Below are 14010 nucleotides of genomic sequence, written 5' to 3'. Positions count from 1 at the left end.
TCGAGGACCCTTTCAGCCCTACATTTCTATGATACTATGAAAACTGTGTTAAAAAACACCATACCAATTAAAAATATCACAAAAAATAAGGAAACATAACTAAAGGTTTCAATGCCCACATATTTCTATTCCTTGTTTTCCTTGTTAAACATCTAATTTCATATAACTGTCTCATTAAATGTATATAATAAAATAACCAAGTTGTGCAACACAGCTATATGAATGATCCACATAGGAAAACCATTGCACCTGTGTGGAAAGTCTTATTAACATCCATAGGACTATGTGCAGACAGATCCTTATACCCTTACAGGGGTCTGCCCAAACAATCAGACTGCAAGATCAGGAGTTTAGCTATACAACAGTAAGGGCTACAGTTAAATTTCATGAATATAGCATAAGATCCTTAGTGATTTTAACTATGCCATCTTTACATTGCATTAACACATTTTTTTTGCATGAAATAGTCCTAGGGGCTCAATCTTGGATAAATTTGTGTGCTTAACTTTAAGCACATGAATAGTCTTAAGGCTATTCAAATGCTTAAAGTTAAGCATGTGCATAAGTCTTAGCAAGATCAGGGTCTAAGACTGTAATACAATTGAGGATGGTAAACTTCGAAATGTGGTCAAGTGCTTTGTTCTTGGTGGAGTAATAGCCTTTCCCACTACATATTTGTATTTATATATAATCAGTAAAAACAATATGGATCTGATAATATATATCAGCCCTGATAATATTTTAGTAAAGGGAAATCATGCCTCACCAATCTACTAGAATTCTTTGAGGGGGTCAACAAGCATGTGGACAAAGGGGATCCAATAGATATGGTGTATTTATATTTTCAGAAAGCCTTTGACAAGGTCCCTCACCAAAGGCTCTTAAGCAAAGTAAGTCATGGAATAAGAGGGAAGATTCTCTCATGGATTGGTAACTGGTTAAAAGATAGTGTAGGAATAAATGGTCAGTTTTCAGAATGGAGAGAGGTAAATAGTGGTGTCCCCCAGGGGTCTGTACTGGGCCCAGTGCTATTTAAGGTATTCATAAATGATCTGAAAAAAGGGGTAAACAGTGAGGTGGCAAAATTTGGAGATGATACAAAACTACTCAAGATAGTTACGTCCCAGGCAGACTGCGAAGAGCTACAAAAGGATCTCTCAAAACTGGATGGACTGGGCAACAAAATGGCAGATAGAAAAGGAGTACTTCATTGGATGAAGTGAGCTTTAGCTCACGAAAGCTTATGCTCAAATAAATTTGTTAGTCTCTAAGGTGCCACAAGTACTCCTCTTCTTTTTGCGGATACAGACTAACACGGCTGCTACTCTGAAACCTGTCAAAATGGCAGATGAAATTCAAAGTTGATAAATGCAAAGTAATGCACATTGGAAAACCCCATACATATAAAACATAACTATATATATAAAATGATAGGATCTAAATTAGCTGTTACCGCTCAAGAAAGAGATCTTGGAGTTGAGGATAGTTCTCTGAAAAGATCCACTCACTATGCAGCGGCAGTCAAAAAAGTGAACAGAATGTTGGGAATCATTAAGAAAGGGATAGATAATAAGACAGAAAATATCATATTGCCTCTATATAAATTCCTGGTAGACCCACATTTCAATATTGTGTGCAGATATGATCACCCCATCTCAAAAAAGATATATTGGAATCGGAAACGGTTCAGAAAAGGGCAATAAAATGATTATGGATATGGAACGGCTTCCATATGAGGAGAGATGAATAAGACTGGGACTTTTCAGCTTGGAAAAGAGACGACTAAAGGGGGATATGATAGAGGTCTATAAAATCATGACTGCCGTGGAGAAAGTAAATAACGAAGTGTTATTTACTCCTTCCCATAACACAAGAACTAGGGAACACCAAATGAAATTAATAGGCAGCTGATTTAAAACAAAAGGAAGTATTTTTTCACACAACACACAGTCAACCTGTGGAACTCTTTGCCAGAGGATGTTGTGAAGGCCAAGACTATAACAGGGTTCAAAAAATAACTAGATAAATTCATGGAGGATAGGTCAATCAATGGCTATTAGCCAGATGGGCAGGGCTAGTGACCCTAGCCTCGGCTTGCCAGAAGCTGGGAATGGGTGACAGGGGATGGATCACTTGATGATTACCTGTTCTGTTCATTCCCGCTGGGGCACCTGGCATTGGCCACTGTTGGAAGACAGGATGCTGGGCTATATGGACCTTTGGTCTGACCCAGTATGGCTGTTCTTATGTTATGTTCTTATGTTTAAAATATACAAATATAAAATAAAGAAAACTCCTACAGTCATCCCTCAACTAACAATGTCCCAGAAATAAGAAAAGAATAAAAGTATTTTAAGGCCTTTATTAGATTAGCACAATTACACTCATGAGATTTAAGCTCTCCCACAAAAACCAGGAAGAAGTGGGAGGCCTTCTAGGGAGCCCTAAACATCAACAGATTCATGCTATTTTGCAACAAAAGGGAAACTGAGTACTGAGTTCCGAAGTCAATGGGCTCTCATGACACATATCCTGCCAGGAGCTTTTACATCTAAGGGACATGAGCTCAGCTACTCCCACTGGCCACAGCTAAGGCAATATGGCATGGAGAGAGAGAGATTCTCAGATAGGCAAATCCCATTCCATTTTCTGGAGTACAGTTTAAAAAAAAACCTCATTCCCCAGTGTGCCTCTTGACAACTATTCATACTCTTGCTGTACCTCAAATCCACTTGACCTAATGTCACTTTTTCCTTGTTCATCCATCTTGGCGTCCATTCATTCCACCTCCTAATTTGACAGATTACTTTTAACAACCGTAAAGTACGTAAAAGACAGATTTCTAATATTGAAAGAGATTGTAAAATCTTGTTAGGGAAGAAAAAAAAACAACACACTCAGCCAAGGAAAGAACTGGCTAATGTCTGTCTTGGAGATAGCCCTACTCCAGAGCACTTGTAAACAATATCAATGCCTGGAGGGAAGGCTCTCCAGTTAGTGGGAATAAAACAAGAAAGCAGGCTTCAGAGTTGGACTGCCCTGCCAGAAGGATCTTCAGTCTGAATAACCAGAAAGAGGGTGGGTTTTGATCCTATTCGAGGACTGTGCTTTAGAGTGTGGAAAGTCATCTACTCAACACACTCCTACAAACTTCTATTATTCACATACAACATTAAACATGAACATCACCCAAAGTAATTAAGAATAATTCAATTAGAGAAAAATGAAAAAGTACAAGTTGCAAAACCAAGTCTGTTTGGAGTATCTCTAGCAGCAGCTTTGTGGGCTGGAACAGCAAACAATGTATAATTTTAAAGAATCAGAACATCTTCAGCTAGTGATAAAAAAGATAGTAACTTTGGTTGCATCCTAAACCATAAAATCCATCAGTTGATCTAGATACCTATGCGCCGCCACTGCCACTCTGCCCCCCATCCCCAAAATAATCACCCTAAGGGCATGGCTACATTGGAAACTTCAAAGTGCTGTCGCAGGAGCGCTCCCGCGGCAGCACTTTGAAGTGCGAGTCTGGTCGCACGCGAGAACTGGGAGAGAGCTCTCCCAACGCTCCTGGTAATCCACCTCCATGAGGGGATTAGCTCCCAGCTCTCTGAGCCTGTTTACACTAGCGTTTTAAAGCGCTCTGACTTGCTGCATTCAGAGGGTGATTTTTCACCCCCCGAGCCAGCAAGTTAGAGCGCTATAAAATGTAAGTGTAGCCAAGCTCTAAGATGTGAGCATTTACTCCCTATACAAGCCCTCTGACTGATGAGCTTCTTGCAGCATCATGTGACAAAAAATGGAAATATAGCTTCTTACTATGTATTGTGTTGGGGGGCAGGAAGAAGATTACGCACATACATGGTTTTGATAGCAATATTAGTTTCCAGTGACACTGTCATTTTCCAATATTTATATTTTTGTAACAACACTGAGAAAACATCCTGAAACATCTATTATTCACACCTGCAACGTCAAAGGCAAAGCGGATCTCATCCAAAATTACTTTATTGCAAGTCACAATAAATATAAATAAACAAACAAACAATAAATAAAACATCACTGTGACAAGAACATAAACACTGTAATAAACCTGAAGTTTTCTAAAACTGTCTGACCGCTACATTAACAGATTACAGAAACAAAGGAAGTTAAATCAAAATACATAATCTGTATAAAGTTATTAGGGAAGCAATATTCAGAGGGCAATGTTACAGCCAACAAATCGGTTCACTGCGCATCCCAAACTGGGTGATACTTGGACATTTCAGAATTGTTTTTATATTCCTTCAGAGAAAGTTAAATATTGTAGCTTTTAAATGGATCAAAAATCCATACAAAACAAATAACTAAAAATCTAATTTAATTTGCAGGCTCACTCTGTAATAAAAATGTGAAAGCCACTTAGGAACAACTTTTTAGACTTTACATAACAAATGCTTTGCCCATATAGCTATCCCAGCTGAGCCTCCTGGTGTAGATGCAGCTTATGCCAACAGGAGTTTTTCTACAGGTATAGTAATACCACCTCCTAAAATGGCGTTATTTATGCCAAGAGAAGCATACTTCTGTTGGCATAGCTGTGTCTACATTGGGGTTTTAGCCAGCATAGCTATGTCAGCTGGGGGATGTTGTTTTTTTTCCACACTGTTGATTGACACAGCTATGCCAACTTGTAGTCTAAACCTGGCCTTACATAAAATGTGGCTACATCCTTGCCCTTACATCCTTTACCCAGTTGGCTTGGGTAAAGGGTCAGAAAATGGTGGTGAATGATTACATAGATACATAGATACTCAGGTCAGAAGGGACCATTCTGATCATCTAGTCTGACCTCCTGCACAACGCAGGCCACAGAATCTCACCCACCCACTCCTGCGAAAAACCTCACCCATGTCTGAGCTATTGAAGTCCTCAAATCGTGGTTTAAAGACTTCAAGGAGCAGAGAATCCTCCATCAAGTGACCCATGCCCCATGCTACAGAGGAAGGCGAAAAACCTCCAGGGCCTCTCCAATCTGCCCTGGAGGAAAATTCCTTCCCGACCCCAAATATGGCAATCAGCTAAACCCTGAGCATATGGGCAAGATTCACCAGCCAGATACTACAGAAAATTCTTTCCTGGGTAACTCAGATCCCACCCATCTAATATCCCACCATGAATATTTAAAGATCAATTAATTACCAAAATCACGTTATCCCATCATACCATCTCCTCCATAAACTTAAGATTAAGAACCAACAGGAATTTGTAGAGGTGCTGAGCACTCACAAATCCTGCTGAAGTCACCTAGAATTACAGGTGCTCAGCAGCTTTGTAGTGGGGATGAAAACATACCACTCTTATTTAGGTGCTTAAACTTGAATTTAGGAGCCTAACTACAGGCAGTCAGGTTTGCAACTGTTAGCCTGTTTGATTTTGTTGAGTTTCCACCCCACCACCACCAGTGTAATTCTATCACCTAATAAAAGACAACGTAACCGGCAGGAAGAATGCTCTAATCTAACACAGAATAGCTAGCAATGAGTGATGCCCTCCCCAGAAATTTCCAGAAGTTCTGTCCTCCCCCTTATCCTGGTGAGAGCAGAGGAATTCTCTTTATTCCCAAAGATAGAACCAGCTGCTGCACAGCACTCTCAGGCTGTTCAGCAGCAGTCACTGGGTCCCTCTTCACAGCAGAAGCAGCACTAGAGAATTGCTTACAGTCACCTTTTTTTTTTTGAGCAAAAATAATGGTATGTAGGAGCATTAAATGTACAAAGGCAAACAATATTGCTGTGTCATGTTTACCTCAGCATTTGTAATGACAGGCAAATAGCAGATCAGCAGCAACTAACAGTGGAGGAATATTTTAAATGACGTTGATTGAATTGAGTTACTTAAAAGCAAGTCTCCCCCTCCCTACTCTCTTTTATTGCTCAGGACTGTAAACCTTGCTTCTGCTTTGATTTCACCCCGAATGCCTGAATAGCAATATATGATGTAGTCAAACAAGTTCACCAGTAATGCTAACAACCCAGAAAAGCCAGAATCCTGGGTTTAAATTGCATGGAGTTGTATACACTTGTAATCTTCCAGAATGGTGTACAGCCACACAGCCTTTCTAACACTTAGCTGCTCTAGGGATTTCCACCCCTCCATGAAACAAGGTATTTCCATCCAAGTGTAATGAACAATTCCATAACAACAAAATTGTGAAAAATACAGCACCTGGAATTCGCTGGATTGTAGGCCATTTTGTAAAAATTCTTTAGAACATATGCCATAGAAAAAGAAGGATTTCATGTTACCACAATAAAGTAATATTTTGGATTACATACTGTACTGAGTCTCTTGAAGGCACAATACAGAATGTGCAAACCAGGGAGAGGTGATGGGGAAAAAAGGTGGCTTTAAATTGCATTGGGTATACATTAGTGATACCGGGGGCTGTTCTAATTCACAGTAATCTCTTGTCTAATCCCACAGCCCAGAATCGCCCATATGTGCTATGGCCCTTACTGCAGGGCTTGCAAGAATGCCAGCATAGGTTATGTCTGCACAAAAGTAATTCTCCCGAGGGCCCCTTGTAACACATTTCTATCCTCTGTATCACTACAGTGACAAATAGGCACCTGATCAAGAGACATAGTCTGTCTCTTTTTTATTTTCCAGAATTTAAGCCTAGTTCTCAGAATTAAATTATTAGATCAGACTGTGCATAATGTGCTGTCTCATGATACACCATGTTGCACCTTTAGTATTATTGCACAGATTGTCCTCTTTTTGCAGCATTGCAGCATTAATCCACACGTAAGGCAGAGTGTACCTATACACCACAAAACCAAAAAAATTTTGACAGACTGGAGAGTATAGCAAGACAAGCAACTAAAAGGGGGAAGAAAAAGACTGACGGGACTGATTTATACAAGAACAGGAGCAGAAAACAAATTGGTAAGAATGAAATGTTAGCAGATACCTGAACAATAAAACAAAGAGATAACTAAGAGTATTGGGATAAAATTAAACCCAGGAATTCACAGTTTAAATATCAGGAAGATGATTCTAGTAGTAAGCTCTATTAAACTGTGAAATAATCATTCATATGAAATAGTGGAATTAATTTAGTCACTTACAACTGTAAGCACTAGGGACTATCTAGTAAGATACTCCCTCAAGTATAGGATTGTATTAGCAAACTTATCTAATAGAATTTAAACATGGAATCTGACATCCACCAATTTTGCAGAAAGCGAAATCTTAAAAATACAGCACTTAGTATGTGTTCTATGCATTTTCAAAATTATAGCCCTGATCTCATGCTTGGATATGCACAGGTAGATCCCTATACTCACAGGGAGACCCCACTGATTTCAATTAGACTCTGAATTATAAGAGTTTGACTAAGTGTATCCAATAGCAGGATCAGGGTGTAAGATACTGAAACATACAGAGATAGCATCAAAAACACTTAAGTCTGAAAATTTTGTCTGCTATTGTTAAAAGTTAAGACATAGTATTAGAGAAATGTTTTGCTATTTCCCCCCTTTCTTTATTTTCTATGTTTGACAACACTTTGTGTATAGGCAGTTTTCACTCTTTGTGGGTTTTTCATACACTGCAACAGGGAAGAAAGACTTTTTAAAAGTGTGACTGTAAAAACACCAAAATGCCAGGGAAACGAAGTAGGTGAGATAACCTAATTTATTCAGTTAACAAAATAAAGTTACCTGTGACATTTTAAGCTTCCTTTAAGAAATCCAAAACTATGGGGAAAATGAGGTTATACTGATTTTGGATGTTTTTATCAAAATTAAGCTGTTAAAAATTCTGTGTTTTTTAAAAATTCCCATCCCTTGTCCAATTTACTTAGTTAAGAGTTTCAATTCAAACATTCCAATTACTGTGAGAGAGAATATGAAACCAGTGATAAGAAGAATGGCCCCAATACCCTACTCTCTACCTGCAGTTAAATTGGATGCATATATTTTTGAATGGCATAAAGCTGCCTTATTTAAATATGGTTAATGAATATTCCAGTGTAAACACTAGAAATAACTTGTCCTACTCATAATTTTACTATGCACTCCAAAATATAACCATATGTCATTTGTCAACTGAAATTACTTACATGACATATGCCCAAGTTTTCTTTTAGGGATCTTTATTGCCTGATGCTACTATAAATTTGTTGAACTTTGTTACTGAAACCGCAGCCCTTGGTGAGTAACAACTCAAATATGTCTTCTGGTGTTTGCTATATATTCCCGGACACGGACACACACACAAAAACAATCTATCAAACCTACATTAAAATGGAAATCAGTTGAGATTACCTCTCAGTAATTTAAGGGTAAGAATCATTACAGGAATGTCACAGTTATTTCAAACAAACAATACAAACCCAGGAAATTCAAAGTTCAGGTTAAACTTAAAAGAAACCCAAACATGTTGTTGTATGGAAATGTACAGTTAAGACCCCCAAAATAATCTCAACTCTGCCCTGTAGTCATCATGCCACAGCCATACAATTATGATCAATGCATTTTAATGTTTGTGGTCCTGGATTACATTAAACTGATTTTTAGATCCCTCCCCCACCATGTGGTTTGAGGTGTGCTTGAACTGCTCCCTCTGGCACTGCTGCCTCAGGACCATAGTGCAGCAAGGCACCACCACCAGAAGAGCTGAAACAGACATCTGCACACATAGACTGGGTGAGTCTTCACCCTCCACTTCCATCCCACCACTCTCCTCCTCCGCACTCCTCCCCTTCCACTCAGACACCGAAAGCAGCACTGTGGGGAGAGAAGGAAAATGGCAGGGGCTATAAACAGGAATGTCTCTGCACTTCTACCTCAGTTTCCCCAGCAGTGCTTGCCCCCAGTGGAATCAAAACAGCAGTGCCATGAGGAGCCTTTCAAATACTGATGCGCAAGTTAGGATAACCATAGAAATTTAAAGGAGCAGTGGTAGTTGGAACCAAGAAATCTATCTATGATCATTCTTAACATGAGTTCAGTCTCTTTTATGCCACTGTCTCATTGCACAAGCACCACTGTAGCATTCAAATTAGTTATAGAGGAAGGATGATTGGTTGAGTGACCTCAGCTGTCGGACTGGCTCTGTTTATAACAATTAGAAATAATAACTTAATATATTTGCAAGTTAATTTATTTAAATGTAACCTTTACACAAAATTGAAATGAGTGAACTATATGGAAAATTTGAAGAGTGCATATTCTGTTAAGATAATTCAGGACCAAAAAAAAAGGTTCGCTGCTAAGGGTTGATCTACACTGGGAACTTACATCAGCATAGCTATGACTCTCAAGGTTGTGAAAAATCCACATCCCCTGAGGAACGTTATGCTGTCCTAGCTCCCAGTGTAGACAGAGCTACGTCGACAGAAGAATTCTTCCATTGACAGAGCTACAGCCTTTCAGGGAAGTGGATTAACTACCATAAAAGGAGACCCTCCCCTACCCATCACTATAGTTAGCGTCTACACCAGTGTTTCTCAACCTATTTACCAGTGTGGGCTGAAAAGGCGGCCCACAATGTGTAATGTGGGCTGCATCCAATACTACCTCTATGGCCCTGAGGATGTCACATGGGCTGCAGCTGTGGGCTGACTGGGCCACAAGCAGCCCATGGGCCACAGGTTGAGAAACACTGGTCTACACTGAAGTGCTACAGCAGTGTCACTGTAGCATTTTAAGTTTAAACATACCCTAAGTGGTAAACTTTTTCAAGGGCTCACTTAATTTGAACTCTAAAACAAATCTTAGTTTAATTCTCAGAAATCATTGAATGGGGAGGGTTTGCTGTGTACTGCATATCTTAAAGAGGCTGAATACCTGCTTTAAGGGAAAACAACTCAATTTTGACTATGAAGCTGTGATCATACTTCCATAATTTTATTATGAAATATGTAATAGGAAACAAGGAACCTCATTAGTGAATTGCGTAAGAGAAACTAAACATTTCAAAAAGCATTATGAAAGTTAAAGCAGATATCTTTTGTTTTAACTCATAATTTGCCTTCAGTTTATCATATATAAATGCATATTTTCTTGTGTAATTGCTTTACTAAAAATTATCTATTAAAAAATTAATGACTACTTGTACTTATTCTCCAACAATCTTCCAGAAAAATTTAAGACCCCTAGCCAAGCAAAATAAATTATTTCATGACTACTGTGAAGCTTCCACATGATCTATACAATCTAAGGACAGGTTTATTAATATGAACCAACAGTAGTACCACTCTTCAATTCTCCAGAAGAGGTGTACACATAGTGCTGTACAACTACTTCTGGGCTATAACTCCCTAAAGCAGGGAGGCATGGTAGGGGGCATATTTTTTTACTGGGGGAATATGTATGTGATTTGGGGCAACATAAGTGGAAACATATTTGACAGCTAGAAAAGAGGTATTGAGGCAGGTTACTCGAAAAGAGGCAGAGTAACTGGAAGTCTGGTGGTGACACTTTGCCAGATGGAAGTGAAGTGTTTATAGCTGCCATCCCCCTCACCCAGACAGTGATCTACTCTGCACCAGTGTTTGCATCCTAGAATCATGGAAGCCCAACTTAATTTTAAAACCAAAAAAAATGGAATCACAGGAGCTCAACTAGGAGCTTCCCAGCTTAACAACTTTGGCAGCTTTGTTGATTTTTGACAACTTTGGTGTTTTGTTTTGTTTTTCAGTAACTGACTAACCAAAGGCAAAGACTAGGCTGTAGTTCGTCTGTTTCTGATGGAGAAGAAAACAGTTTGGGGTGAGAAGGCTGGGGTGCATGGGTGGGTCGAGTTGTTTCAAAATCTCTCCTCTCCCTCTCTCACACAGCAGCATATTATTTCTGCCCCTACTTACTCCTGGGTGAGAGAAGATTGATCAGATTTATATAATGCAATAATAACAGTGTGACATTTGGATTTTAACCTTCTCCTGAGCCTCTGAGGCAGAGGCCAAAGGGGTTGACCACAACACTAGCACTGGGCACCTGGCCTGCAGGCAACTTGGTTGGAGAGCGACTCTGCCAGCTCTCTCTTATTTCTGAGAGCGGGAAGGGGGCTGCACACGGGGAAAATCCAGCTGCCTGCTGCCCTCAGCACTGGGATTTGGAGAGGGGGGCTGGGCAGAGGGAGACCCCTTCCTGCACCGGCCTTTGTGGGGTTGGGGGTTTGTTTTTTGTTGTTGTCAAACTCAGATCCAGTCTCCCCCCCCCCCGTGGCTCGGAATTTTGGGGGGGTCACGGACAGACCCAGCCCCCTTCCTGCTCTGGGATTTGGGGGCGGGGGTATCTCTGCGGCCCTGTCCCGGGCGCTGCTCGCTCCCCTGCAGGCCGCGCTGCGGCCCCGGTCTCTCCGCGAGGCCTGGCGCCGCCGCTGGTGCGGGGCGAACAAAGGCAGAGCGCGGCCCGGGCCGCAGCCCGCAGGGGCCGGGGCGGAGGTGCCCGCTGCCAGGGGAGCTCACCCAGCCGAGGCCGCTGCCGGCCCCGGGGCCGGGCCGCCCCCCCGCAGCGCGGCTGCTCCCCGGCCGGGCCGCGCAGCGGGACTCACCGAGAAGGAGCCGCCGTCGCTGCGGGCCCGGCTCCGACTCCACCAGGCTCCCTCGCCGCCGCCTCCCAGCTCCTGGTGCCGCCGCTTCCTCCTCCTCCTCTCTCCTCCCCCCGGGCCTCGGAGGGGCGTAAGGGGGCAGCCAGCCCGCAGCACCCGCCACCAGCAGCCACAGCGACGGGACCGGCCGGCTCGGCCACACGCACGGCTCGGCCGCCGCCTCCGGCTCAGTCCTGCCAGGCGCTCATCTCAGCCCTGCCCTGCCCTCCGCCAGCCACCCGCCTGCCCTCACCGCCCCGCCGGGGGAGGAGGCCGTGAAACCCCTTCCCTGGCCCGCCTGGCCCCTCTCTCCGCTCGCAGGCGCTCGGCTCACTCACTCCGTTGCACTTCTTGCATGCCCCTTGCCGGCCGCTCTCTGCCCTCGGGTTTCCTCCCTCCCTCCGCAGCTCCAGCAGCAGGAGAAACCGCAGCAGCGTAGCCAAATCGCCCCTCACGGGGCTTGTTGCCAGAGCAGCGACAGAAGGGGCCAGGGCTGGCCGAGGATGCACATGGCTGCGTTGGGATATTTACAGGGGGGACCGAAAGCGAACAGCAGAAGAGCAGCTTGTATCCCCCACTAGAACATTCTTCATTTGTACTTGTTTATTAAGGGAAGCCCTTTTTGTTATCCAGTAACCTCCTTTCCTCCTCAATGGGCCACTGTTGGGCCCCTCGCCTTTGTATGAGTTTATAAATAAGGCGTATAAAGTGCACGTTTATGATGCTGTCAGAATTCCAAAATGGGTACAGCTGCACGGTTTACCTTCAGCTGAATGCCTGGCTCACCCCATCCTTGCAAGATGCTCAGTTCTCTTAACTCTTACGGAATTGAACGGAAGCTGCGAAATACTCAGTAGCAACCTCCTGCCTCTGCTCTGTTTATGCCAGATCCTACCAGGTGCTGCTGAGAATTTCCCCTGGGGTCAGTCATTTCTGTGGGAGTTAAATAGTCTCAGCACTTCACAATATTGTGTCCCCTAGGATTTGTATCTTCTTTTCTGTTCTCCATTTCATCTGCTCTCTTATAGCCTGACTTGTATCTCCTCGGCCTTGACATTGGCATTTTTAAAAGGCCATTTTTATCTTTAAATTTTGCTTCAAAGAGTGCCTGTGGGAGTGTGCAACCACAACAGCTGTTAAGCTGTTTCAGTGTAAATGAAATGCTAATCAAGATCAATACATAAATAAAAAATCCCTGATTTAGCCTTTTTGGCAAAAAAGTGATCAGAAAGAATAAAACTGATTGAAATCTGTGGGCAGCAAGCAGCCTGAAACTTTTCAAAATATTTACCAAGTGATGAAACTTTGACCTTTTGAGTAATATCAGTGCCATGAAATATGGCTTTCCTTCACTTCCTGGTTTGATTTATAAAGTTAATAACTAATGCAAATCAAGAACTCAATCCTGTAAATACTTTCACACTTATGACAGGTTTCAGAGTAGCAGCCGTGTTAATCTGTATTCGCAAAAAGAAAAGGAGTACTTGTGGCACCTTAGAGACTAACAAATTTATTTGAGCATAAGCTTTCATGAGCTACAGCTCACTTCATCAGATGCAAAGCTTATGCTCAAATAAATTTGTTAGTCTCTAAGGTGTCACAAGTACTCCTTTTCTTTTCACATTTAAGTAATTTTACTCATATGAGTAGTTTCATAGGAGTCAATGAGACAATTCAGATGAAGGAAGTTATGTAGTTGCTTAATTGTTTGCAGGATAAGGGCTTAAGTTGCAACTCTTCTAGGACATAGTCCTTTAATTATTTAAAGACTTGCTTAACTTGTAAGCATCCAAATAGTTCTAGTGAATTCATGGAGACTTCACTCTTTTAATTCTTTTATGGCTTGGGATTTGGGATTATTGTATGAATAAATTTAAGTTTTTATAGTCTGATCACGTGCGATTCAATGAGAAATGAGGACTGTCAGTATCTCTCAAATTTGAGCTTTCAGCTTGGAAACATATGCTGTATTCTTTATCTTTCTTTAGAGAGTACCCATTTCCATTTAATCTTTTATAGCTCTTAATATGTTTGGTACATTTCAATGGATAGTGGGCCAAATTTATCCCAGAAGGCACTGACTCCAGTTACAACAGGAATGACATTTTTAAACAAAAGTTTAAAATGAAATTGGTCTTTTTTCACACATGATGCACCTAACATCAGAATAAGCATATATTTTAATGGATTTATAATATTGTTATCATGGTATGAACAGTGGTATAACAAACAAGACTTGGATATGGTACACAGTTCATGATACAAGGGTGTTCATATACAGATAAATACCATCAAAGAAAGTATATTGGGGAAGTTGTAAATATTTAAGTAACCCTCTGGGAATGGTAAAAACTGCTCCATTTGATGAGAGATGTTGGTCCAGATTGATCAGAGTCTAGTCACTCTCATCTTTGCATATTTACAGTT

General features: G+C 41.5%; 1 protein-coding gene across 3 annotated transcripts in view; it reads right to left on the bottom strand.

The window, feature by feature from the left end:
• Positions 1–12245, bottom strand: part of SOCS6 (suppressor of cytokine signaling 6) — a 41919-nt gene extending 29674 nt beyond the window's left edge. For 2 of the 3 annotated variants that reach the window (XR_006278947.1, XM_038391910.2), the window contains exon 1: positions 11548–11647. The gene's annotated coding sequence lies outside the window, so the exon portion shown is untranslated. Of the gene's footprint in view, positions 1–11547; positions 11648–11921 lie in introns of those variants that run through there. The other variant, XM_038391909.2, reaches the window with a different exon arrangement.
• Positions 12246–14010: the final 1765 nt, after the last annotated feature.

This window comes from Dermochelys coriacea, chromosome 2 (assembly GCF_009764565.3).
Source record: "Dermochelys coriacea isolate rDerCor1 chromosome 2, rDerCor1.pri.v4, whole genome shotgun sequence".
NCBI lineage: Eukaryota > Metazoa > Chordata > Testudines > Dermochelyidae > Dermochelys > Dermochelys coriacea.
The sequence above is the reverse complement of the archived record's forward strand: the minus strand, read 5'-3'. Positions and strand labels throughout refer to the sequence as shown.